General features: G+C 39.1%; 1 protein-coding gene across 9 annotated transcripts in view; it reads right to left on the reverse strand.

The window, feature by feature from the left end:
• CYRIB (CYFIP related Rac1 interactor B) overlaps positions 1 to 16,087 on the reverse strand; it is a 94,991-nt gene that overhangs the window by 41,720 nt on the left and 37,184 nt on the right. For all 9 annotated transcript variants that reach the window (XM_064397117.1, XM_064397097.1, XM_064397075.1 and 6 more), the window contains exon 2: positions 564 to 642. The gene's annotated coding sequence lies outside the window, so the exon portion shown is untranslated. The remainder of the gene's footprint in view (positions 1 to 563; positions 643 to 16,087) is intronic.

Below are 16,087 nucleotides of genomic sequence, written 5' to 3' on the forward strand. Positions count from 1 at the left end.
AGCCTGCACATGACTTGGTGTGTCTGGGAATCACAAGATGTCCTTAGTTTTATTACCATACATTATTCTCAGTGAAAATTAGGCCTCAACAAACATCCACTGAATAATTACAACCACATTAATGGCATCTTCCAAAGCATCTGGACTTCTGTTACGGCTTCCTTTTTTCTCTCTCCAGACTCTGAAGCACTATATTTGAAGTTTCACTGTTTGCACTATCACACTTCAAATAGTATTCATACAGAACACAGTACAGACATATCGTATTTGTCTCGGCTAAAAAGGCAAACAAACTATGTCTAACATGTCATTACACGAAAAAAAAAGCAACAGTCTTTTTTTTCTATTGAGAGAGCAGGAATTTAATCAATTTGTATTCCAATTTAAATGTTATCCACTGCTACTGAGTCTTTGTTAGAAAGAAGTCTTTGTAAGACAGTTAGAAAAAAAAAAAATCATGAAATTTCTGCTTTCAACAGATCAAAATACTTTGTACTCCTTAGCCTAAAATATGGAAAACAAAGAAATATTCTACAAGCAAAGAAACCCAAGCAAGTGTTTACCAGTTAGCAGTATCTTCTTGCAGTCTTAACAGAGAACTCCTTTCTTCAGATTATTGATGCAGCAGCTCGTCCTCACAATCTGAAAGAACAGAAGAACCCCATTAGACATAAACAATACACGGTATTTCAATCACATAAACCAGTGCCAGGGGTAAATCAAAGTTAATCCTGCAGTGCCAAGGACCCTACATAATCCTTCAGGAATGCAAATGAGACATGCCGATTTCAAAAACACTTGGTGATTTTATGGAAGTGACATTACAAGCAAACAGAGAAGCATCCTTACAAACTCTTCTGTGAGTCAGTAAGGCTATTAGCTAGCCATGATCACAAGCATCAGAAATAGAGCATTGCATCTCAGCATTACCGAGTTAAGTTACATATGGTTACAGCACAAAAAATAGAGCATTACATCTCTGCATTACGGAGCCAAGTTACACATAATTGCAGCAGAAAAAAGTAGGTCTCAGTTCAAGCTTTATTTACAGTGCCACATATATTGCACACAGGGAAAAGCACTTCATTGCTACAGTTTTCATCAGTTAAAGAAAAATCCCAGCAATGGATGTTTTCACCTATCTGAACTTCTCTGGGGTTGCTATGATTTTCTGCTTCCAAACTAAGCTTCTGGTTTAGAAAAATCCGTATTTGTATGGTCAGACAAAACAGCATTTCCTACGGAAATGCAGCACTGAGATTCCATTGCAAGCACTTGGAGGGTATTTCAGTTCATTTGGAGTAATTTATATAGCAAGCAGCCTACCATTTTTAGTACAGTAACTGGGTGATGAACTGCCCAGAACTGGTACCTTTCTGTTGTGGTGAAAGGTTCCTAACTCTTTTCCCTTTGGGGTTTTGTAGGCTGCTTCTCTTTCAAGGATTTCAGTTAATTTAAATATTTGGGTATCGTCACTTAAACTGTCTCCATTAAAACCACTGCTGCTCCTGCTTCAGGTATTCCTGGCACCAGAATCCTGCTTTTTAATATCCCACATCTCAAAGTTTCTTTTAAAGAGTGATCTTCCCATTCTGTCCTCCAATTCTCTTTCTACTTCTTAAAGCAAAGTCAAGCATATTCTGCAACTTGTCTGTTTTTAGCACGAACTAGGTTTAGAAATATAAAATCCCTGTCATGTCATTTCAAATCCAGCTGAACAGGCATGAAATATTCAGCGTTAATTTGTATTTAATCAGCTATCAGCAGTTCCTCTTGTATCAGTTAATCCTGATTAATGGGCATTTAACAAAAATATGTTGCTTTACAGCTAAATTTCTAATCACAAACACCATAACATTACTGATTTGTCCCATCTTGGGAAGGGTGGAGGGAAGAGGAAGAGTTATCAAGTATCAAGGCTGGGGAATGATTTTAGTCACAGTGAAAACTCCCATTAAAAGATGCCATCCATTGCCTCCTGCCCTCTTTGCAAAGGAAAAATTTGCAACCTGAGGAGCTAGGAGAAAAGAAGGCAAGGACTCTGAGAAACTATGCCAAATATAATGGCAAAATAAAACCAAGGCATCCTATTCACAGCTACATCGAAGCAAATAATTACAACAGACAGCTGAAAAGCAAAACCAAGGAAAGAGTAATATTCACTAATGATAACTTTTGCCAATTTGTGTCAAGGCAGTACCTAAGATAAGCAACTGCCTGTCAAGTTAATGTGTTGGTGGTTTGGTTTTTCTTGCCCTCCAAATGTTGTAAGAAGCACTATTTCTCTTTCTTGCAGAAGGGGAAATCTAAAAAAAAAACATCCAAAACACATTCACTCCATTAATGCACAGGCTTTGTTTAAACAATTGTTCCACCACCCTATTCAGTCCCCTTCATTCATGGACCTCTTGCCAGACAACTGTATAGGTTAAGAATTATCTTATAAACCGAATGGAAGCCATAAGATCCTTTCATTCAGGCTGCTTAGCAAGAGCACAGCAGAGCAGTTCTAGCCCTGCCTACAGTCCATAACAGAATTGGAAGTCTTGCTGCCTGAGTGACCATTTAAGAAACTCAACAAGTTCCTTCAATACACTCAATAAAAAACATTTTCTTCTACCCTGCTACACTGCAGTATGAAAAGCTTCTTATTCAGTACCAAAAATGGATTTTTTTTCAAGCATGATTGATCATTTCATTAAACAGAAAAATTGTTATATTTCCACTGTTCCACTGGCAGGACACATGGCAAATTCAAATGGTTAAATCTCCTTGTAACTGCTGAAATCACAAGCAGGATTTTGGTTTACTGAAAAGAATACCTAAGCCCACTGGAGACCCTTGTGCCCTCTCCAGTGCTGCACTGCTCTCACTCCTGGCTGCTCAGCATTCCCTGTGCTGTAGTCCCTCCTCCCTAATAACCCATTCCTGCAGACTGCCTTCAGGTGAGAAAGGGAAGCCAGTGCCAGCAGCAATAGCTGTGGGGCCATCCTGGATGGGAGAATCCCACCTGGCAGAACTGCCATAGGTTACAGTGGATTGAAGAGATGATGGACACGTCCAGAAAAGCACTGGAAGCACATCATCTGCCAGCACAGGGCCAAGAATTAAGCCTGGTGTGATAGGAGGAACTGGAGAGGAAGGAGGCTGCTGCACAGGAGCACTGGGCAGCCCTGCACACAGCAAGGACAAGGATGCTGAAGGGGGAGCATATACAGAAAAAGCTGCAGAAAATGTGGCCCTTTCGGAAGATCTCTACAGCTTTCAAGGCAACAATTCTTTATATATGATCTAGATAATCTCTCAAGAGAGATTTATTTTTCTTTTTAAATAACACATCCCCAAACTGTAACCTATGGTATAAATAGCATAGCTGAGAAAAGCCAAGTTAGCTGCCATCTTAGTTTACAGACAAGATTTGTTCACAAACTGATTTTCTTTACTTCAACAGACCTTTGTGGAGTAAATTAACATTGTTTCTTTGACAGGCTAATGAGAATAGCAGGTGAACAACAAAAGAGTAAGCTCACTCCCAGGAGATATCCTTGCCTGCCCTCCACACACTGTGCTGGCATAGCTTTGTAGGATGATGAATTCAAAAGAAGGAAGCAGACAATAAACCTACTTGTTCCTGCTAAATTAGGGAGACTTCACTTCTTGATGTAAGCGACCATCCCTTACTTCATTAGTTTTGTCACTTAAGGGGAAGGTGGAATTAGCACAGCACCTGATTAAATCTTGTTCTCCATACAAAATTCATGCTCAAGAAAACCATTAACCATAAAGATGCAAAAAGCCTTCTGTGAATCGCAGTGTTTGCTTTTCCCTGGTGTACATGTTTCAACAGGCAGAGGCACAGCAAGTGCTTCTCAAGCCTCCAAGTTTCACACTCATTTGAGCTACAAGGAAGAAAACTTCTGAGAAATTTATTAATGGCTACATCCTCAGGAGCAAAGGGTAAAGCCACTAACACAGGGCTTAGATGGTTTTAGTGAAAGATTCAGGGCACTCCATCCAAGACAGCTTGCTGAAATACTGAGGCAAAACAGGCAGTCATTGTCAGATATAGTGGTGCCTACACAGAGCTTCAAGTTAAATAATTTTGCAGTTTTTGCCACCATTAAAGCAAGACTGATGCTTGCAGCCCATGTCAGAACTGGCTACATGTCTTCACAAGCAGGTAACAGGCATGACTCAGGGCCGAGATGCAGAAGGAAGCAGATGCAGAGGTCAGTCTGTCCTTGGATACTGCCCAAACCTTCAACTGCTGACCCAACAGCCCACACTCCAGGTCTCTGCCTTGCTCCAGTCAGACAATCACATCCCAAGGACACTACTGAAGTGACTATCTGGGGCCTGAAATGCCATTTCATTTCCTCTTTATTTGGTAACCTGCACAGCACCTTCAAAAGCCCAGACAAATGGAGATTCCACAACTCAACGTGCAGGCTATTTCAGTTCAAAAGCTTTCTCTGAATTCCATTTAGGAGTGACTCCACCTAGCCTGTATACCTACACTGTTGTATAGATATGAACCACATTTAAAAACCACATTGCACACATCATCTTTGCCTGTGCTTGATCCTGCTTAGTCCAAAACATAGAAAGCACAGGAGACACAGTAATGTGGATTTAGGGTGATGTATCCTCCCTAACACAGATCACAACAGACTGCTAGACACAACAGCCCATCCCAGGACACATCTGAAATGCAGAGTATACAAAATGAGCTGAATTAAAAATAAGCCATAAAGATCCATAAAGATAACTAAGTGTCAGAAGGCTTATGGCAGCTTACAAACAATTCTGGTGTCAGACTAAGACAGCACACACATTGAGCAGTCAAAATAACCCCTGCAGAGCTTCTGGCAGGCTACTCTTCATAGTAAATAGCTATGCAAAAAAGAGCCAGAAAGCAACACAACCAGTGTCCTACAAAAACAAGAAAACATAAAAATACTAGAATTCACTAATAGGTCCACAGCAAGAAAATGTGAGCATTTCATATCCCTCTAAAATGATACAGGCTACTTTTTTCCCTTATGAACATACTTTGCCAAAACTTTAATTTTCAGTTGAAAGAGGAAATTCTCCTGTGATTTGAGGAATTGGTAGTCTGAGAACTATTCAAAAATCCCCAGTTATTCGCTTCTGCACAGCTGAGAAAGTAAGCTGTAATTCCTTTATTTCCAGAACAGAAATGAAACAAAGTGTTTAAGATCAAATAATTACACTAAAACTCAATAGTTTGAGCTTCAACTGTACATCATACACTGATGCAAAGACACATTCCAAGGTTAAAACTATTTGCCTGCAGAAGCCTGCAGCTCTGCTTCCATGTAACACCAGAGCACTCTAGTGACACCATTTTCAACAGCTAAATATTCCTTTTTTTTTCATTCAGCATAAGTTACAGGACTTATGTGTAGCTAGTCCACACAGGTTTGAGCTGCAAAACCACTAACAATGGTTAAAAATGTACCTCTAATATTTATTCATATACTAGAAGCTAATTTTGAGAGTAAATTAGGATTGCCCAGTTAGCTAAGAGTCGCAAAGACAGAGATGGAAGACACACATAACCTTCCCTTGTCCTATGGCAAACATTTGGCCGAGGTTTAAAGTATTATCAGCCCAACACAATGTATTCTCTGAAGTGTAATTTACCAAACAGAACAGTGACCAGCTTTTCCTCCAGTAATTACTCCAAAGTCATATAAAGGATTTCCAATTGTGAACACTTTCTCCTGTCAGTGCCGTATTGCAGCTTTCAAACACTGGACTTGGCATTTTAAGCTCAGTACTGTGGCACAGTTTAGCAACTGCCCTTAAAAATACAGGTTTTCAAAATAACTAAGTATTACAGAAGGACTGACATTTAGTAGACGACTATTCTTATCACTTTTTGCTTTATTATTTATTAATTATAACTGGAAATAGTGTATGCTCCAATTCCAGTAGACTTTGCTCACACTGCAGAAGTTCTGACTCCTACCAGACTATTAATGACCTTCAAGCCCTAATTTACTCAGCTTCTTGGAGCTCATGAACCTATATCTGCATTTATTACAGATGCAGCAATAAGAAGAAAGTAGCTCTTGTGTAAAAAAACAACTAAACTGAAATTGCTAAATACTTATTCCATTTAGCCATACAATAAGCACATACCTCTGTTTCAAAGACAAATGTGGAAGCAGTAAATATGCCAATCATTTGAATACTCTTCTATTAGACAGGATTAAAGTTTAACTGTGAGCAGAGAAGAATACATTTGATGCCAGACTTGAAATAACATGCTGAGTATTTTCTCCAGTTCCCTTTTGAAACAGAACTACTCTTCTGAGAGTGACTCAAGTCCTAGAGTGACTCAAGTCAGAGATGAAGAGGCAGGACATAGAAGACAGGTTCTCCAGATTAGTAATGGAACAGGTTTCCATAGCAGGGTGAAAAGGGCAAGTACGTACAGACAGACTGAGACAGGACTAATCTTTTCCTATTTCTAATGAGAGGATGTTCTTGATAAATACAAAGAAAGAGGACAATTAATTTCATATCATGTAACTTACAGAAACTTGGTCAGAAGTGCAGAGTCCTTGTACAAAGTCTGATAATTCTGATAATAAATGTCAGGAGCAGTTCTTTTGTCATAAAATATTTTTGCATACAGAGAAACAGGCACAAGGCACAACCTGGAATATTTCTTCACTCTCAAGTACAGATGCCACAAATTTTTTTACTTCAGATCCCAGTTAGGGTGTGTTTTCTCCTTAGATACACAACACCCAACCAAGGCACTGAATGACATTACGGAAACCAGGAATTAACACATGGAGTCCTGTTTCTTCTCCTGCCTTCAGAGGCACAAGGAAAGAAGATCCTCATGTGACCAGAGCCAGTGGACCAGTTCTGCTTTCTAAGAGCTTTAACAGTGACAGTTATGAGCAAGCTACACAAACTCTTCAGTAAGTTAAGGCTTGTAATTATAGGATAGAAGCTGCATATCCTAACTGCAAGATCAGTTTAAGATCTTCCTTGGAAAAAGATCTGTCCTAAGCAAAGACGAAATACTAAAGATTTTTCCACTCCATAAAAATTCCTTCTCACCAGCCTCTGTTGTGCTTACTCTTTCCTGGACACACACGTGAAGCCCCTATTCATAACATGTCCCAGCTTCAGTGTTCTTCATATTCTTATTCAGAAAGTGTCCCAGCTTCAGCTGGGAGGGAGGCACGAGCCTGGCTCTCAGGCAGACAATCAATTCAAGACTCCTTAAATACAGGGTAGAGTCAGGTGTCCCTTCTACCCATCATTATGCCAACAAGTCTGTAATTTAAAAATTCTGAGGGGGGAAGACAGCCTAGGAAAGATGCTATGAAGCCCTTACTCTGGGTAGTTGGTCAATATATCCTTTTTCCCCCCGTTTTCTAATCAGCTGGATTTAGACAAGCTTGTTATCTAGTCCATGGAGAGGCAGGCATTAGTTCCAGCTCTTAGTGATGTTTACAGTACCTAACTTTATCTGATGAGTAAATAGTTTAAGCTCTTAGCTTAAGCAGTCTGAATGATCTTTTCAGGATCCAATATTTGTTAAAAAAAGAAAAAAAAAATAAACTGCAAAGCTTATGTTTGAGACCTCGAGTAGAAAGTCTCACCCTGACAAGGTTGTCTGTCGACTCTCAGCTTTTACATCCGCTTCTCACTACCAAGATATTAAAGGCAACTGGACTCCTATTTCTGCACAGGAAATCTGATGAATTTTCAAGCCATTCTTACGTTCCCACATCCTCTTATTTAAGTATGTACTGAGATAGAACACAATCTTTGTTCACAGGGTACTTGTAGATGCCATCATTTCCAGAGGCATTTTTCCTACATTTAATGTGCAAGTTACAACCTCAGTCAAAAGAGGAGCACAAAAATTTTTTCTATATTACCCTGTATTTGGAGTAACAAAGGAAGCATTTAAGATCAAGTCTTACATTTTTCTGCTTAAGCAAAATTACAAACTCCAATGTTCAAATATTCACACACATGTTCTAGAGATTGCAGCAAGGCAGTTAGTTCAAGCTTTGAAATCAAACTTTACTCTGGAACAGAAGTCAAATAATAATTAAAAAAAAAATTTTTTTAGAGATGTGTCAACACTACAAAGCTTTTTTGCTACTCTAAGGCTCAAAAGACTTACTTAAGACTAACAGATTCTGAAGAACCACTTTCCATGAAGAAATACAGCCACAAAACCCAACTTAAATCCACACATGAAGAAAAGGAACTGTATTACACAAAACTCTGGAATCATGGCCATCATAATTCTGGCAGACACAGAGTTGCTGTATTTAAGTAAAGCTCCAAAAACAGACATGCATAGGTAGCAGCTTCCTTTCATCCAATTACCATTTATTTCAGGCAGATGCCACCACATTCAACAAGAGTATCATCAGTACAAGCACTTTGAGCATCCCAGAAAAAAGTCCTAGGACCACCAACTTCAAGAGTATCACTGAAAACCAGGGATAAATTGCACTAGTATGTGTAACCAGACTCCAAATTACGGTGCCTGGCTTCTACAATCTCCAAATTTAGATCAGGGACTCCATCAAACCATGTGATGAGAGAGCTGCTCTACAGGCAGAGCGTGCTTTAGGCTGCTCCTCCATGAGAAACCCACAGGGCCCTTTAGCACACCGCGCAACCAGAGCACGGGCGGTGCCACACACGAGGTTAATGTTCAACCAAAGAACAGGCAGAGGCTCCAGAGCTCCTCAGAAAGGCGGGAATGGGAAGAGCGTGACAGGAAATGTGTGCTGGAAGCCCAGCACAAGCTCCAGCTTGGAGAGGTACAGAGGGAAGCACGTGCACACACGCCATGGATGTGTAACTCCCAGCAAGGAGCTGGATCCATCACGTGGTGCTGCAGAGCTCATCCGTCCAAGGACTGTGATTCAGTGCCTACAGGGTGTGTTGGATTTAGTACAGATACAAAAATTAATTGCACACCATATATGTGTCTGGCTGCTGACATAAGAAGGCTACACACATGGACAATTAGGAGCACTCAGAAAAGTTAAATCATCTGCTCTAACAGGACTGACTGAGCCTTGCTGGCCTCACTCAGTGCATCTACAGAAAGCTCCCATATCTCTCTCAGAAGGAGTCTCAGAGTAAGTAAAGCTAGTTAACTTTCACAGTGTTTAGTTTGAGGGTCACCATGCCCAGCATGGGCTAAAGCAAACATTACCTACTATGGAATTATTTGTATTGCCATTCATGAACTCACACAATTTATCAGGGACATCTCATGTGGCAAAGACACTGCCAAAGAACTGGATGATTTATGAGTGTTCTTATAGAAGAAATCTCTTATAGCAGGACCTTTCCAACAACAGACATTTTCCAGCAATTTCTGAATACTGGAATGTGACAAAAACAAGACAGAGGAAGTAAGAAGACTTACATAACGATAAATCTTCTTAATAAAGATATGCTTCTCACTGTGGCTGAACTAGAAAATTTCTTTGCCTAACGGTATTGTCATGAGCACCAAAGAAAGCTCACTGACAAAAGGAGGGCTGACTTCACAACGACCAGTGCAAAACCCCTTTGCATGAACAAGAGGCTTCCAGTTGCTTTCTTGTCTTTAAATAAAAAATAATCTGGCTTTCAATAATTTAGTGACAAGACTAATATTAACTTATTCATTGTCGTATCATTCAAATCTAGAAATGAATGTTGGCCTTCTGGGCCTCCATCTCATTTTTGTGCAAATTGTTATTTTATTAAAAATACAAGTATCAGTAAAAAAAGTATTAAAGACAAAGCCACCAACAATGACTAAGATCTTCCAGATCTGAAAGTATGAAAAGGTTTCACTTGGATCTACTTTCAGTTAATGTATCACCGCAGAGAAACTGAAGCAGTCCCATATCCTATTACTAACTTTGCTTCTATCTTATAAACATGTTTTATGAGCAGTCATTCAGTTACAGAAACTCAGCCCAGTTGCTGCAGTAACTAGAGAAATATGCATTTGATCCCTGTTTTTTACTACGACTTCCTATTTGCTTCCAGGTAATTAACAGTGCCATACCTCAGTTCCTTATCTTATCTTCCTTCATGATAAGGCCAAACATTCAACACTAAGAAGAGAAGGACTTTAGCCAGGTGTGTTGTCTTTGAATTCTGGTACAGCAAGAACTGCTAAGGGCAGCAATGGATAAAGGCACAAGCACAGAAGAGGCTGTTTAGTGACTCTCCAGGCAGTCAGTGAGGATACTCTACGTGAAGCACACGTGCAGAATACCTCCAAAATCTCTGCACTACATGATATTACAGACAGAAGTTGCTGAAGCAGTACAGACTCCAAAAATCAGATACTGCATTTCTGTCCAGCAAAGATAGTAATGTTAAACTCTCATCCATCAGCCTGAAAAATAATGGAAGTTACTGTTTTACTGCTGAAAACTTGAGCCTCTTAAGCCTTTAAGTTAAGGCCCTACAGACAGTAAGAAGTTAATTAATCATTTGAGACAGTCCAGTCTAATCCTGGATATAAACAGTGACTTCACTTCAAATATGCATGTTACAGTGCAAAAAAAATCTTTTATTAAGACTATTTTAATTATAAAATCAATCAAGTGTTCCAAACTGCTGATCAAATTATCCTTTCCAAAGATAACAAAAATATTTTTTTAAAAAAGGAAAATATGCACATGTCAAACAATGTGACTGAGGGAAAAAAGTTTTATCCAGATCAACCAACTTCAACACTGGCTACTGCTCAATTATCTTATGACATCAATGTCATAAGATGGCCTGTAGTTAGAATACACTTCTTAAAACACAACACTGAACCTACACTGGCACAATTTCCTAAAATGAAAAATGAGTGTAAATGTACAATTTTCATTTTAGTAGGTGTATTTAATTTAAAGAATATGCTGCTGTCATGGAAGAAGCCTTCAAGCAAAAGCCTTTGTGCTCAGACCATTAACAAGATCAACAAATTCTATCCTCTCTCATACAACAAGAGTCTATAACAAGTCTATAGAACTATTGAAGAATAAACCATACCTGAAAAAGTGAAACCAGCTGTTTATTTGCTAGTCAGTCAGACTATCCTCCCTGATCATGAACACCATGACAAAACAGAGGAGTGATTAAGCAGCTCATGAGACCATGAAAAACATTCTCAAGAGTCAGGCAAGGAAACAAGGGTAGTTCAGAAAGGTGGTACCTCTGACTCTGGTTCCGTGTCACATTCCTAACAGATAGCAGAGGGCATGAGCAGCTATGCTCCTCTGCCGAATCTGACACCAGCAAATACAAGAGAAGATACAAAACCTGTAACTTCAGGCACACAGACCTTGCCCTGAAAGGTATCACATCCTGTTAATACCGGAATACAACAATAACAAGAACTAATTCACTGAGAACCTCGTATTTGAGGCAGTTTCTGGAACCCCATGTGCTGCCTTTGTGCACATACATGTGCACATACAAGAGCAACACTTGGTAGGAAATTAAACTCTGAGGAAATAATGTCTTCCTTACCTTAAACTCTTGTACACACTATCAAAGTTTTGATTATCATAAGGAATCATCAAACAGATGATTTTACAGTATTTTACAGACTTTTAGTTTCTTCCACTGAGCACTCTGCCTGGAATGGGAAAGAGCTGCTTCAGCACTCACTTATGTCAAGGATCACTATTCCAAAAAGGTACATTGGGGTAGTGCCAAGCCACTGAAGCAGATTTATTTCAGAAAACAGAGCTATAACTTTTCTACTAGACAATAAAAGCTACTGCTTAAAGGCAGTGATTCTCAACCTCCTTCCAACTGCAGCTCTTCCTACTTTTTGTCATAATAAGCCCTAACTCTGCCAGCCCAGAGGCAGAACGCTGACTTTACTTCCTCTGAGACGTGTGACTGCAAGAGCAGGGGAATGGCAAACAGGATCATTCCTCAGCACACAAACTCAAGCAGAGTTACATCACACACAGAGTGACATGGAAGTTCAAAAGATCCACAAGGTGAAAAGAAGGGTACTTAAGACCAGATAGTAACAAAAAAGGGGTGGGGGAGAGGGACAGAAAAAGAGACACAGCCAGAAACCAGCCCACAGGTGGCTATACCTGATACACTCCACTATTCACAATGCTGCTGTTGATGGGAACTTTTCACTATGGTCACTGCACTCTGGGCTCCCACAAAGCTGCTGTCTTGCACCCACAAAAGGAGGGCAGCTCTAGAATTTCTGGTTTAAACTGAATTAATATTTCATATCATCAATTTTATGACTGTCAAAGTTTTCCACTGCAAGTCCTAGTAAGTAAATAAAATGCGTAAATACAGGATATACATTTCACATCTTACACTACTTTAGATATTTACAATGGGGAAAAAACGTGAGGCAAAGAACCCTAAACATCATGCACTCTTTACATAAAAAACTGCTCTAAATTACACTCAGCCACATCAGCACCCTTCCTAAGTTAACACAGAGAAACATGCTCTACGGAGGGCAAAAGAATAGTTTGTGTTGTAACCCAAACCTATTGCTACCTTTTATCAGAAATCAGAACTACACGAAAGTTTTCTTAACTATGAAATCTTTTGAAAGCTTGAGTCTTAATAATGCTTTAATACATTCTATTATCTGTGTGACTGTTCATGACTTTGGATCTGCCATCAGGCTGCCTGCTCCCTCACCCTCAGCAGGCTTCCCGGGTGTGCAAGCATTGTTATCAGGCATATTCAAATCAGTAAGGCACTCAAGTGTTGCAACACAGTTTAAAGTCAACACCATAAACACCATTCCCAACATGCAAATTCATAGCTTGCAGCCTTCTCCTTAGTGTGCTGAAGAATAAAAAACTTACTTTGGCCTGTTTACTCTTTAAAAATGCTTAGCTGGATATTTTAATAGAAAATGAGCAACTCTGAAATGACTGACCCTTAAGACTTTGCTTCCGCTTTCAAAAATTCTAACCAAGTCTACTTTTCCCTATTTAGAGAATTGATACTCAGAGTCTAAAATGGACACTATTAAAAAGCAAGCAACTCCAGATCCACAGCTTAGTTAAGAAAGACAAAAAAAAAAAAAAAAAAGTCCTACAACTATTTGAGGAGAAGAGACCAGGCCAAATAGTACAAGTCTGGGAGAAATCTCTGTATATAGAAGTAAGTCCCTGGGCAAATTATTAAAATATGAATAAACTTTGCACTCACCTGAGGGGAAAATGAAGAAGTATCTGCAGCTACCAGCCTTGTTCTTATACATCTCTTAACTCAGAACTACTCCAAACATTAATTTTTATAGCTGCACTGTATCACAGTTAAGAGCAGGCAGGCTTTCAGCCTACCTCTGTTACTTGACTAAAAGGGGAAGTTAAGCAAGTCCCAGTATCTGTTCAGTCAGTCTAGATTAATGCACTTGCACTGTTAAAGATTCTTTAATTTACACTGTCTCTAGGTAGCTATAATTACAAAGAAATGCAGAAGAGTATTCTTAATTGGCAAAGAAGTCTTGGCAGTTTGTTCTTTTCCATGGCAGAAAAGAGATAAAAATCAAGGAATGCCATTCCTGGATGCTTTCAGTGGGGAGATAGCATTCAAACTGTTAAGACAATTTTGTGGTACATATATGAACAGGCAAAGAAAAAGGGTGAATTCAATACCTCCTTGTAGGTGAAGGGAGTCTCCCATCATATTCTAAAGCACATACAAAACTAATATTAAACTGGCACAACTGTACAGAATTCAAAGGCAGGCATCAGAGCAATCAATCTCATGTTACTCCTGAATCACTCTGACAGAGAAAATTGTTTGTAACAAAGATCACAGGATGAAATTCATCTCCAAATTTTTATTTAAAGCATTTGCCTTCACAACTTTGATGGGAGGATATTCTATAAAAGGCATCTGCCAGACAGTAAGTGGCAAGAACCTTAAAGATCTGTTCTGCCATCAGATCTGAAAATGCCCACTTCTCCTCCCAACACAAATAAGGTTAACTGGCCTGAATTACCAGCTTTTTCTTTCTTTGAAAAACATGTAAAAGCAGGGAGGATGCTGGAATTTCTTAGGACAGTTACAGACATAACCCATTCTGGTCCTCACAAGTAACTTGTCACTGACAACCATTTATTGAAATTGGATTAGTAAGAATTATTGCTACTTCTTTACAAGCCTGATACTGTCAGAGGAAAAGCCTTGAGAAAGAAGGTTTTTAGACTTACAACCACTGAAACTGAAAATGAACGTAATGAACTATAAACTCTGAGCAGAACTACTACAAATTTATTTAAGTTTAGAAGGAGCAAACTGGACAGAGTTAGTAGTAGGAGGCAATATTAACCACTTTATCACCAGCCCCCATTATCTACCAGGGGAGACAGGAAGACACATCTTTTATTGCTGCACAGAAAGGTTAGCTCTGAGAAAGCAGGAAATTTAAAAAAAAAATTTAAAATCAGGAGGGGGGAAGGCTGTCATGCCAGGAACACAGTTAAAGCCATGCTGTAAATGATGTAACTGGTTCCAAGAAAACAGCTGTAGTTATGGGTTATGTAGCAGCCTGCTTTTCACCAAAGTCAAAATTCCATCAATGTCTGCGATACAACAGAGGAGTTCTGCCTGTCAAGTACTTGCAGGATTTAATATCTGTATACACTTACACCTTTCCCCCAGCTAACTATTAAAAACAATCTCAACTTTATTGTTTACAGATTAGAGTTAAAACTGCAACTTTCATCAACCCTCTTTAATTCCAAAGGCATTGCCATTCACACCAATGTTTCAGCCTAACTCCAATCCCCAGCACACTCAGCCCTTGACACAAAAAACATGACAGTCAGTCAGTGTGTTACAGTTACATACTCAAACAGATTTCAGTTTTACTTTTCGTGTTTATTCAGCACAATTCCTCCCAAATCCTAAGAATAGATCAAGGTTTCTTTCCCACTGGCTTTACTCTTTAAAACTGCAACACCAGAGACTGTCAGGTACTCAGAAATTCCCCATAAAACTCAGCTCTGCCACCATGAACACTTACATAGTGAGACTGTCTTATCTTCTGAGTTTACACACCAGAGATTTATTATCAGTTGAGTTTTAGTTTGGTTTCTCTTCTCTCTTTTCTAACCTTCATACCTATCTAACCTATCTATTTTCTAACCTATCTTTCATACAGCTGAACCTAGACCTCCTACTTAACCACACTTCAAGTGTATAAAGGGAAGAAAAAGACAGTCCATTCTCATGAGAGACTTTTATAGGTAGATATCTAAAGTCAGGTCTAACCAAGTGGTGCTTAATGAATACTGAGATAAAAAGAAGAAAAAAGTATTTTTTCCTTGTACAACACAAATAACAGCAAAAAGAATTAGCTGGTATGTGTAATTTTTTTTTTTTTTTTCATTTCCCCAGACACCTTTTACAGGACTGTGCCAGTTACTTAAAAAGTAGCCAGCAAAATGTGCTGCCATGCAGTTGGGACAGCCATCATTTCCTGTTCATCTTTACACACAAAAAGCTGCTACTCAGCAATCAAAATCCTTGTAAGTTGAAAAAAGTCACATACAAGTACTGCCAAATTACTGCTTCAGTTACATGCACAATTTATACCAGTTTTATACTAAGATATAGCTTACAGTTTGTGTTTCTTTGAGACTGTGACACAACTACAAAGACTGTGATTCCCAATTTTATTTAAACAGAACAGTCTGTCAGCGCTATCTGGGAGACCAGTACATAGCACAAATTTGCTTTGAGATAACAGGTTAGTAAACCAAGGACTTAAATAATGGCTACAGTGCAGAGACATGTCACATTTGGAACACATTTCTGAAAGGACCAGAAGAGCAGCATTGGTTTGAAAGAAATCTGATCCTGGAATGATGTCCTGCTTAACTTCGTGGTAGGACTTATGCTTAACATGAAATGCAAATCAACAAAATCTTGGATCTTTAGGATATTCCACAACTGCCAGCAGGACATATACCTACAGTTTCCCAGGCTACTTTTCCCTGGCAGCACAGAGAATACATAAAGCACAATGAGTATGAGTTAAACTCTAGTTTTCCTT

The sequence above is a fragment of the Passer domesticus genome, chromosome 1, assembly GCF_036417665.1.
Source record: "Passer domesticus isolate bPasDom1 chromosome 1, bPasDom1.hap1, whole genome shotgun sequence".
Classification (NCBI taxonomy): domain Eukaryota; kingdom Metazoa; phylum Chordata; class Aves; order Passeriformes; family Passeridae; genus Passer; species Passer domesticus.